We start from the raw sequence: 12314 nt of genomic DNA on the forward strand, positions 1-12314 counted from the left end.
CAACAAATTGATAATAGGAATTTAGTTCTGTAGATATATAAATACAGAAAATTAATTTTACTATTAAATTTATGAAATTATTTTACAATTAAGTTATAATATTAGAAGATTAATTTAATTATATTTCTATGACTAATTTATCATTAAATTCTAAAATTTAAAAATTAACTTATTATTAAATTATGTGAAGAATTAATTTATAACATTTTTGCACAACATTCAATTTGAATTTTCATTTTTTCAAAACCAATTTATCAGCTTCTCGTATCTCGTACTTACATAAACGAATTTCACTATTTATCATATTTCTTTTTTATTTGATAAGTGTAATTGTTATTTAATGAATTACGAAAATACCCTGGGTGGCTTTGTACACGTAAGTGAGAGTGCGTGCGTCACAGGGAAAGTCGTTGACTGTATGTTTATGCGAATCCGCACGGTGTGCTACCAACGACGAGTTTAATGCTTCTGCTTAAAGGAGTTTATTGTCATCCACTTGAAGAAAGCAGCTTTTGTGGCCATCATGATGATTTAAATTACTAGTATACGGTACAGAAAACCAAATACAGAGGCAATGTTTGTGTGTAAGATGTTGCTATGTTTCTTTTGTATGATGATTATTACCAGCACGTGTATTTGGAGAACCTGAGAAAATAATGTGGGAAATTGATTTTGTGAGATACTTTTCCTAATTAATTAAATTAAAAAAAATACATTCCAACCATTTCAAGGAAATCAAATAACTGTATGTAAAAAAAAAAAGTAAATAAAATAAGGGTGTGTTTGATGAAAAGTTTAGTTAACAAACTGCTACACGAGTTCGATTATGTTTGACTTAATGTTTCTTTAAACTTAAATTATTTTAAATTATAAATTAAAAATAAAAAGGGTTTTGTGCTTAATTGCACTTTTAAATTTTTAAGTGTCACAATTGTATAATTTTAGTACTTTAAGTTTTAATTGCACCAATTAGATCATGTAGTATTACAAATATGCAATTTTAATTAATTCATCAGGTTTCAATTACATCAATCGGATTTCCTGAGTATCATAATTGTGTGATTTTAGTCATTCCATTAGTTTAAATCTGACAATAAGGCATTGTTGATTGATGATGTGTCACTCGATGTGATACTTACATGATGATATCAGTTTGACATCATGCACATATAGTAGGTGATTTGGCATACTTGGTCGATGATTTGACATGTGTGATTTTAATCCTTGCATATCATAATGGTTGGTTTTAGTCCCTCAAAACCAATTTGATGTGTTGATGTTGTAGACAAAAACTAAAGATTATTAAAATTGCATAATTTTTTTGGAAGGGCAAATGAGATAGTGTATATTAATAATAAAAAAGAAAGCAATAGGATCCTTAAATAACAAAAAGTTAAAAGACCACCCCACTAAATTAGTACATAAGAATCCAAATTATTAAAAAAAAAAAAAAAACAGCCAAAACATGATGCACATTTGCATAACAAGTGACCTCCAATTATTTGTTTTTAGAAGAATCAAAATAGATAATTTTGACAAAGAAAAAGTTCAACATATCTTCTATATGAAAACATTGAATATACTTCAAAATACGTTGCATCTCCCCCAAATTGAATCCCAACCAATTCCTATAATCGAGGGACTAAAATTGCACATGCCAAATTAGGGACCGCGTAGGCATGCCAAATCAACCATCATGGCAACTTGATGTCATCATGTAATTGTCATATCAGCTTATGTATCAACAATAAGTTCTACATCAATAGATTTTAATTGAGTGACGAATGAAATAAAATATCATAATTACGATGCTCGAGGGACTCATTTGATGCAATTGAAACCCGCGAGACTAAAATCGCACATGTGCAATACATGAGGATCCAATTGATGCAATTCGAACATGAAAGAATTCATATAATTGTAATACTTGAGAGATCAAAAGTGTAATTAAGCCAATTTTTTTTCATTATTTCTCAATTATTAGCATGTGTTGTTTATTAATCAAAGATTAAATGAGCAAGTAATGTAATGACTAATGAAGAATTTGATTTAGTATGCCATATTTATTACTTGACAATGAAAATTATGTCCAATGTTAGAATCAAATTAATTTAGAAGTCAAGCAGTTTAGAGACTAATTTAACCAAAAGAATACATATTTAGGATTAATTTGAAGGATTTAGAAGCTATGCATCAAAATGAGAAGGATTAACCAAAAGAATACATATTGGTGTAATTTCCATTATTCATAGTGTAACACCCTGACGAATACACATCAAAATGAGAAGGATTTAGAAGCTACGCAAGTATGAGACTATATAGATAATGATGATTTAAAAGAATTAATTGGTATTATTTATACCTCCAAGATGCATCTACTTTTCAGTAACATGTCACTTAAGAATTATATTATTAAGCGTGTTTCACTTGAAGCAATTATGAAATGAGTGACTCTATGGGTAGTTTCTCACAAAGCAAGTGAACGAGGACAAAATATGTTAAAAAATCTCATGTTAGTTTGTGAGGACAATAAACAATTTTAAAAGTAAATTGAAAGTTATAAGTGATATCAAAGCTGGTTATTGATGTCTCGAAAAGAACTACATATGAAGGATTCTGACTAGTCAAGGGTTCTAACCAACAAAACTAGTGAAAATGTCACTGTGTAAAATGTCGTAAAGTGTCAATTGTGGAGATGTTGACATTTAGGGGCATTACAAATGACATTAAAGTGTGTTTCTCTTCCAATACAATATGACTTAGGACGAACCAAGCAAAAACTTGTGGGAATTTAACACATGGACCAATACACACCAAAATGAGAGGAATCTAGAGATTGTGTAGGTGTGAAATTGTATGGTTTATGTGAGTGGTGGATCCAAAAAAGTTTCTCAATAGGGCCAATAAATAATTTCTAATATTTTCATAAAAGTAAAATATTACAAGTTACTACAAAATATATAATATCATGATAAAAGAAATCTAAAGTATATAAACTTCTACAAATTACAATTGTCATCTACGCATTTTCATACTTTGAAAATGTTCTAAGATTTTTTCAATGTCAATACTAATTTAGTGTGTGAAATATAACGTCCTTCATTAAAATAACAAACACTAAAACACTATTAATCTTGATTTCTTTATATCAAGAACACACTAAAACAAAAATGCTCCTAAAAGAACTATACCATGAAAGTTTTGAAAATGTGTGTGTTTTACACCTCTTAAAGCAAGTAATTCAAGTTCTTCGATATCTTTGCCTCAATAGAATTTCTTTGTTTTCTTCATTCTTCTCAATCCTTAAGCAACCCACTAATCTCAAGAGAGACTATTTATTTGTATGATTCTAGGAAAATGAACTGTCTATCCTTATATAATTGTTGTATGTAATTTGAAATTATATCTTTTGATATTTGTTTAACCAATTTTTTTTATCTCTTATTTTTATTATCTTTATCCAATCTAATATATTATTATACTAATATATTTTTCAAAAAATATAATAATCAAATATATTAAAATAATTTAATCTACATTTTTCTTTACTAAAAGATATATTTAGATAATCTTTATCTAAATAATTATTAGATTGTTTTTAGGATGTTACATGAAACAATATGTTCTATGTAGTGTGTGATTATTTTTGCAAGTTAGGAGTTATAAGTGATAACAAAGTTGATTGTTGATGTCTCCAAAAGTGTTACATGCGGATGGTTCTGACCAATGAAAGTTAAGCATCTCTATTAAAGTATCATAGAGTATAAGTCGTCAAGACGTCAACATTCTGGTGCGTTTCACATAGGCAAATATGACAAACACTATACTTTTCTTAAATAATTTGATTATTTACTATCATCAAACACGTGTGTAACGACCTGCCTCGTTGTTATGATATCACTACTCTAAACCGCGCAAATTTTAATTTTTAAATGGAAACTCCATTAATTTGCTTGTGAAAAATGAGAGTAAATTTTTTTTTCGTGATATATGTTCACCAAACACGCACAAATACTTAAATGAATATATATAGATATATTAATTAAGTACACATCATTCACGTGACGGAAGGTGAATTAGTTTATACATATAATTAAATTTGTAATTTACATCCTCAATTCAAAAAGAATTATAGAACCCGCTACGAAGGAGTTGATTTCCAAAACACAACTCTCTCCCAAAATAATCTCAACGTCATCATGTTGACTTGACGACTTCAACAAAAGAATCTCACTCCACGTAATCTATTGTTGTCCATCTGCTCCCACGAATGAAGATTCACAATCATCATAGGTACCAACCACACGGTACAAAAATTACAAGGATAAATTTATTACAAAAGAAACCAACAATTGTCAAATAACCATAATTGGCAAGAGAAATAATAACAAGTACCATGCTCATACACAATTATCAATCAATACAATATACACTTAACAACTATTCATCAACTCTTCCACAATTCCAATCAATCATGCTCGATATGATGCATGCACCTAACTTCATCTCTCAAATGTAATGTGGTACCATTCAATAGGGAATAGCCTAAGCGTGTCCACGTGACACTCTTACTTAGGAAAACTAGGTAACAAGTGTCGAGGTCACCCTATCATGCACTGGCAACTCCCCCGTCCCCCATGATGATCTGCCTGAGTCATAAAGGAGTTCCAAGCCAAGTGACATGCCATCAAGTACAAGTATTTTCCCTTATGAAAAACTACAAGAATTTATTGACAAAGTTTATATTATTTCCATGTAGCACGAAGTATGACACATGGGCACCATCAATGCACTGACTGTGAAAAATTAAAGATTCTAAGTCATCCCTTCACTCCAGAGATGCTTGAACTCTTTAACCACTTTATTTTCCCCACCAAGGATATTCAACTTGGTCACTGCATCCCTCATGTACATACACAATATACATAATCACAATGGCATTGTCAACATTAACAACATCTCATCTCAATATCATTATCAACATCAACATCATCTCATCTCAGTGACATTACCAATAATAACAACATCATCTCATCTCAATGACATTAGCAACAATAATAACATCATTTCATATCAATATTATCATCAATAACAACATCATTCTCTATCAACATAATCATAAATATCAATGTCATCTCATATCAATTAATATAATCAATAACAATATCATCAGTAAATCACATTTCGCACATACATACATATATAGTTTATGCCTAAGATTCACACTCCCCAAGTCTTCATACAACACAAGTCTAATAAAAACAACAAAGTCATTTATCAATAACAGATATATCGCATCTCATTAATTGAAAATATTATTTTTATTGAAAATTAGCATACACATGGACAGACATACATTTCCATAATTGGGTTCCATGACCCCAACTATGGTATCAAAGTCATAAAATCATAATAAACTCCCCTCACCTATCGTAAGATCTTTGTCAACTCCTTTCTGTGTCGCTTGGAGACCTCTCTCGTTCATGTTCTTCAGTCCAAACACACATTTCTATATACTAAATTGAAGAAAATTTAGTATAGATATAAAAAATAAGGTTAATAATAACATTCAGGGTCAAATACCTCTGTCAAAATAAAATGGGCTAAGGTTGTTTCGGGTTCTACTACAAAGAAATGTCATTTTGAAATTCCAATCAAGCCAATGTGACTAGGGTTCAGCGAAGGTCATGCAAATAACATCAATTTTATAAAAAGGTAACTTTTACAACGTCTCATTTTCAAGGGTTTTTCAAAGGAAGTGTAAAAACATCCTATTACGGTACCCCAAACACAAGAGACATCAAGGGAAGCTCAAACTAACTAGGAGAAAGACATAGAATTCGAGATTACCTCAGAGAAACTACGAAAGAAAGGATTGAGAGCTTGTTCTCCATCGAATCCTCAGGGTGGATTCTGAGGATTTCGCTTCAATTAAAGTGCTCTTCTCCGTGTTGTGGTTCGACGGCAAACAACGACGGCTCATGGTGGTCATCGGTGGTCGTGGGTGGTGGAGGAGGAGTTTTTAGGGTGGTTTGGGCGGAGTTTTGAGAGAGAGGCATGAAATCATATTTTTTATGCTGAAGAACGTATTTATAATCTGCAGATCTCGCTTAGCGAGACGGGCTCGCTAAGTGGGAATTCACTTTAGGCACTAAGCGCGACTTTTCGTGTTGAGTGCAACTTCTCTCGGGTTGGGATTTGCTTTGAGCGTGACATTTCGCGCTAAGCAGAATTCCTTTTACGCTGAGCGCAACATTTCGGGTAGGAATTGTGCTTAGCGCACTTCTTGCACTAAACGAGATGTCAAAAGTATTATTTTGCAAATCCCAATGTTCAAAACATCAAGACATGGGTTACGAACCTACGATCCAAATTTGAAGGCGATCCAACGGTTAACGAGTCCAGGATCGCAATTTTACCAGAACAGGTTTAGGTAAAACTTAAAATCTCATAATTTCAACCTAAGTCAATAAAACTCCACATAACTCAACATCCACATCAAGCAAATTACGCATGACTAATTCACACAATATCTCAACTCATCCAAATCAATCACATAATCAAATAACACGAGAAATACATTTAACATCAATTTACAATTAGGGAAATTTCAGGGCATTACAACGTAGATCTAAGGGTATCAATTTGGACTAGCAAGCGAGGATCCCCATGGGAACTGTCCTGTATAGGATCCCACAGACGGGAATTTTTTCCCCACTAGGACGGGGACAGGGATAAATATTACCCCATGGGAACGACGGGACGAGGTCAAGGATCACACCCCCTATCCCAAGAAAATTACATAATTACCATTATATTAATTGTTATTTTATATTTTAAATATTAAAATATTAAAATATTAAAGGTTGGTTTTATATTTTACTTGTATTAGAATTTAAAATTAATGTTTTAAATTGTTGGTGAGACTTTTTAAGTCTTTTAAATTTATTTATATTAGAATTTAAAATTAATTTTCTTTTAAATTTCGGTGCCCTATGGATACCCACGGGGATGAGAACAGGAGAAAAAAAACTCCCATGACAGGGATCGAGGACGGAGAGTTAGTTGGGGGGAGAGGGAGTACTCCCCGGCCCCGCCCTAGCCCATTAATATCTCTTTGTGGATCAATTGATATAGTTATTTAAGCTTAACTGGAGTTATAGAATTTGTGTTTTGGATATATTACTTCTAGTGAAGGATACTCATGATCAATAAAAAATAATTATTTATTTTCATCCATTTTCATCTTACAAACATAACATAATAATGTTTTTTTATCTCACGCACTTCAATAAATTCATAATCTCATAAAGTCATTGGTGTACCTACATTAAGGTCACATGGTGAACTTGCACGATTGCACCCACTCAATTTAAAAAATTCACAAGTAAATGTTTTCTTTACAAATTTTTGAAGTAAAATCTTATATTTTGTATTTCACTTCTTTTATATTTATATATTTAAATCTCTGGTTTCAAATTGTATAATTTGTCTCTACTAACTCAAGGTCATGGGTACATCACTTCGATAAAGCATTACATGAGTTATCATAAAAATGATTAAAAGTATGAGAAAAAGTGATTTCAATAGAAATGATGTAGTTTTAATATATTCATTAAAAAAACTTATATGTCTATCTGTTAATAAAGAAACATATAAATTGTTAATGTAATATTATATTATTAAATCATACATGTGAATGTCTTCTACTACAAAAACAATAAATTATTAAATCAATTTTAAAATAAAATAAAAACTAGACTTAGTTTAGTAAAAATAAAAAATAAAATTAAGTATTTTTTATATGATTCACGATACAATATTTTGATTTAGTAGGATAAATGATTTTTTTAGACAATTCACAATGTTTTAAAAATGATTTAAATGGATGAAATTTTAGATTTTTTCATTTTTTTCTGTTGCGGGTCATCTCGCTAAGCCCACGGATTATGCGGTACACATGTAGATTCACTAGATCAAAGTCTGTTTGAATTGTAGGTTTCACCAGTTGTGAAATTTGCGGACGAACTTATCAACATGGACAACTCTAGTGATAGTCATTATCTTGATATATAACTTGTTACACTAAATAATAATATTCTACTAAAAAAATTACTATAATTTAAATCATAGGTTTTTATAAAAAACAATGTTAGATTTTTATTTTTATTGAGTGACACAAAACAACTACACTAAAGAGAATATTATTTTCTATTTGTACGTCTCTATCTAAAAAGCTTAAGTACATAATCATCAATAAAAGAGATGCACCTAAGCAACACATATGGCGCAAAAACAATTAAACTACATTAAGATAAAATATCGATTAGAAAATAATTCCTTTACCACGTACAAGAAGACATAGTATACTGGCAAATTTGTGGCCATACTAATTGCAGAACTAGTCTTCGCCTTTTTCTTGTGGGCAAAGCTTTGAACCTGATTTCCCTATTCATCAAACAACTTCTCATCCTATAAACATGTCAATTAAAAAAATGTATTACTTTGGCCTTCTTAGGAGCTTCATATCTTCAGCCCGGTAATTCTCAGCTTCTTGAATCATTCTCATAATTTCTTCGACTTTCTTTGTCATTGGTTATTGTAAGATCGTTCTTGTTGCCAGTGATTTTTTCCTCAGCAGAAACATACCATTTTCATCTATTGCAAAACATGCATACATCAAAAGGATGTTTATAAGGAGCAAGAGGAAAGCTTATGTGTAACACCCTTAAATGTCAAGGTCTCAACGACTCACCCTCTACGTGAAATCACTGGCCCTTGTTCTGTGGCTCTCATAAACACAAATCTTGACACCGAATGCATTGTCTTCTTCAGGTGTTCCGAAAACTTTTGCCACAAGTAATTGAAGAGTAGAAATCAATGTCCTTAAATAAAGAATCTAACTCAATGTTGGTAGTAACATCATAAGAGAGGACTCCTTTTTGCCCTCTCACATGCAGTTCTCAACTTCCTTATGGCTTTTGGATTCCCACTAATGTCTACTCTATTCTTGTTTTTGAACTCCTCTACAAAGTAGTTCACCATTTTGTTGTCAAAGTCCCGTCCACCAAGGTGAGTGTTTCCGGCAGTCGCCTTAACTTGGAAGATCCACTGCCATATCTTTTAGGAGTTATAATGTTGGTCTAACGGTAAAAAGAAAAGGAAAGGGGGAGAGATCGCAATTTGAATACCCCGGTTAATAAAAACTAACAATAATAAGTACTAACAACTAACATTTGTTGATAAAAAACGCAAAAAACTTGAAAGACCTTATCCTCAACTTTAAGGAGAGACACATCAAAAACATCAAAAGTACCACCACCAAGATCAAAAATGAAAATGTTTCCCTCTCCAGCACAATTAGTTCTCTTGTCAAGGTCATATGAAATAGCTGCAGCAGTAGGTTCATTGATTATCCTCATAACATTGAGATGGACACAGCATCTTCTTTTGAATGGGATCACTATATCATCTCCTGCCAATTAACCTCTTGGCATCTGCAAAAGTTATAAGAAATATCAAAAAGTCTAGGGAGAAATCAGATATAAAAAAAGAAGGCAGTAAAAGTCAAGAGTAAAGAAAAATATACCAAAAATAGTGTTTTCTAAGTTGGTCACCAATTAATCTCTCTGATTCTATGAAAAAGCAACAAAAGGTGTGATTATGTTGCCTTGTTGGTTGTGGATTATTTCTACTCTATTATGTTGCTCCAGCCACACTGCAACGCACGAATTCGTTGTACCTAGGTCGATTCCTATGCCAAATTTCTGATCTTCTCTGGCCATATACTCTGTTAGGTGAATGAAGAGTAAAACCACAAATTGAATTCAGGCTTTAAGAAAAACGGCTTTAAGATTTGATGAATGTGGCAGGTTAATTTATATGTGAGGAATGAGAAAATTAGCAGAAATACTTAAAACTATTCGCATGTAAGCAACTTGATTCCATAAATATAATGTAAGTATGTCTACCTAGCCATCAGAAATCACCATTTAAAGATGGAAAGCCTTCAAGTGATGGTGTGATAATTGACTATAGTAAGTTTTTTTTTGGGGAGTGGAAATTGACTATAGTAAGTTGCTTTTTATTAACTTTCCTTCTTTAATGTGATAAGGTAATAGTAGTAGTATTTGATTACATCGACTTGGGAAATGATCCAATCAAATGAGGTAATGGATTGAGTTAGACCATAATCGTCATCTAGTGTGAATAACCAATACAATTTTTTTTATAAAAATGAAAATTTTAAATGAAAAAGAAAAAACGTTATCCAAGTTTTTAGCAATTTCAGAAACAAAAACTCAAAATTGTATGTGTATAATTTTGGAAACAAAATTCCAAAATTAAACATGTACAATTTCAAAATTTTATTTCCATAATTGTTTTTGAATCCCAAAACAATTTTGATTTTTATTTCTGAAATTGGTTTGTGATTCAAACATAATTTTGAAAATAAATTTTTGAAATGAAAATCTCATGGTTCTATAGATAAAATTTTGAATCACAATTCAATTCCGGAAATAAAGTTCCATAACTTATACAAAACCAGAAAGAAAACATAAAAAGACAATTTCAAAAAGAGAATCAAGCCACTAGCGAAAGGGAGGCATCACAAGCTCGAAGGAGACAAGAGTAAGGATGAGAGTGGGATGGACTGATTGGTTTTAGAAGATGAAGCTACAAAAACAAGGAGAGGGTGTAGTTAGGGATATAAAGGTGTCGATAGTATGAGCCTTATTTACGAAGCTTTGCTATATATTCTTTGGACACGGGCTTTACAAGTTTACGTTATGGCCCTGCAATCTATTAACTTTCTCTCTTTTACAATGGACCTTGTTGATATCTAATTGATATCACCATGTTGTTGAAGATAAAAAAAAAAACTTTATTAAATATAACTTATGCATTGTAAAAAAAAATTTAATAAAAATATTTTTCTCTCTCTAATTAAATTTTATCATGATACATTGATACTCAATAAAAAAGACATTATTTGGTTCTTTTAATACATTTATTTTGCTTTGAAGACTTTCCTCCCAAAAAAAATATATACTGTATCAGAAAATGCAAATAATACCTTGTTCACTAATTGCAGGAAGTCTAGTTATTTCAAATTTCACATAAAGGTTTGATGTTTGTTAATGTTCACAAAATAAAATAATGAAGTGAAAATCTAAATCAATCTAGTTTTGTAACCTAATAGCTCTATAGCCTATTCAATTTATGCTTAAAACTCAAGATTTTTAGGTCATGTTTGGGGCAATTGAATTTTTTTTAGTTAAAAATTACTTTAAAGTCAAATATTAAAATAAGAGCTTTAAAAATAAAGTAAAAATTATTTGAAGCTTTATAGTAAAAAAAAAATTCATTGTCTCTCTCTCACATCAATTAGTTCAAGATGAAGAAAGGGAGAGAAAAGATAGGATATGCAACTTAACTTTAAAAACTATATTAGTTTTTTTTTTTATGAAGATAAGTTGCATATCTTTTTTTTTGTTTTATGAAAGTTAAATTCCTTAAAAGAAAAAGAAAAGAATTAAGTCAAACATTACCTTAAATTGGATTCTCACTCTCTCAATTAATTAGCTCTAGATCCACATGCATTTTTTTTTTAATGAAAGGGAACCTCCAAAAAAAACTAAAAACAGCGTGGGAACACGATTAAAGCAACATCCACCATTACAAGGCTAACAAGAAAATAAAAATTCTAAGTTGATTATCTAAAGACAAACTATAATAAGCTAAATTGTCCACCATTTGATTTTCTTCCCGGAAGAGACCATTGCAAAAGAACCTCCATGTGAGTTAGATATTCTGAATTAAGCTTATAGCAAGGGTGATGCTCAGGACAGCCACCAAAAAATCTCCAAAGGGTGACTACGAGTGCCTTCAAAAATCACTTTGTTTCTACTTCATCTCATTTTCTGCTATAAATGTGTTTTTAATTAACATAAAATAACCCTCAAAAGAACAATAAAAAAATATGTCTATTTTATGAATAAAAAAATATTTTTTTGTCCATAGAATAAGTTGAATTCCTAAAAGTATAATTCATAAAATAGACATACTTATTTGTGAATAGTCAGTCACTTTTTTTTTATTTTGAAAAAATATAAATTATATTAAACCCAAAATAAAAAATAAAAAATCTCTCTTTTTGATATCAAGTTGTAGAGATTATAAGATCAAGATTGATGGGTAACTGATAAATTTAAGTAGCTCGTTGGTGTAAACATTGAATGAATAATTTTGTTTTATGGTTCGAAAATACTGAATTTATTCTAGAAACGGAAAAAACGAAAAAAAGAAGAAAT

Source organism: Glycine max, chromosome 6 (genome assembly GCF_000004515.6).
Source record: "Glycine max cultivar Williams 82 chromosome 6, Glycine_max_v4.0, whole genome shotgun sequence".
NCBI classification, from domain to species: Eukaryota; Viridiplantae; Streptophyta; class Magnoliopsida; order Fabales; family Fabaceae; genus Glycine; species Glycine max.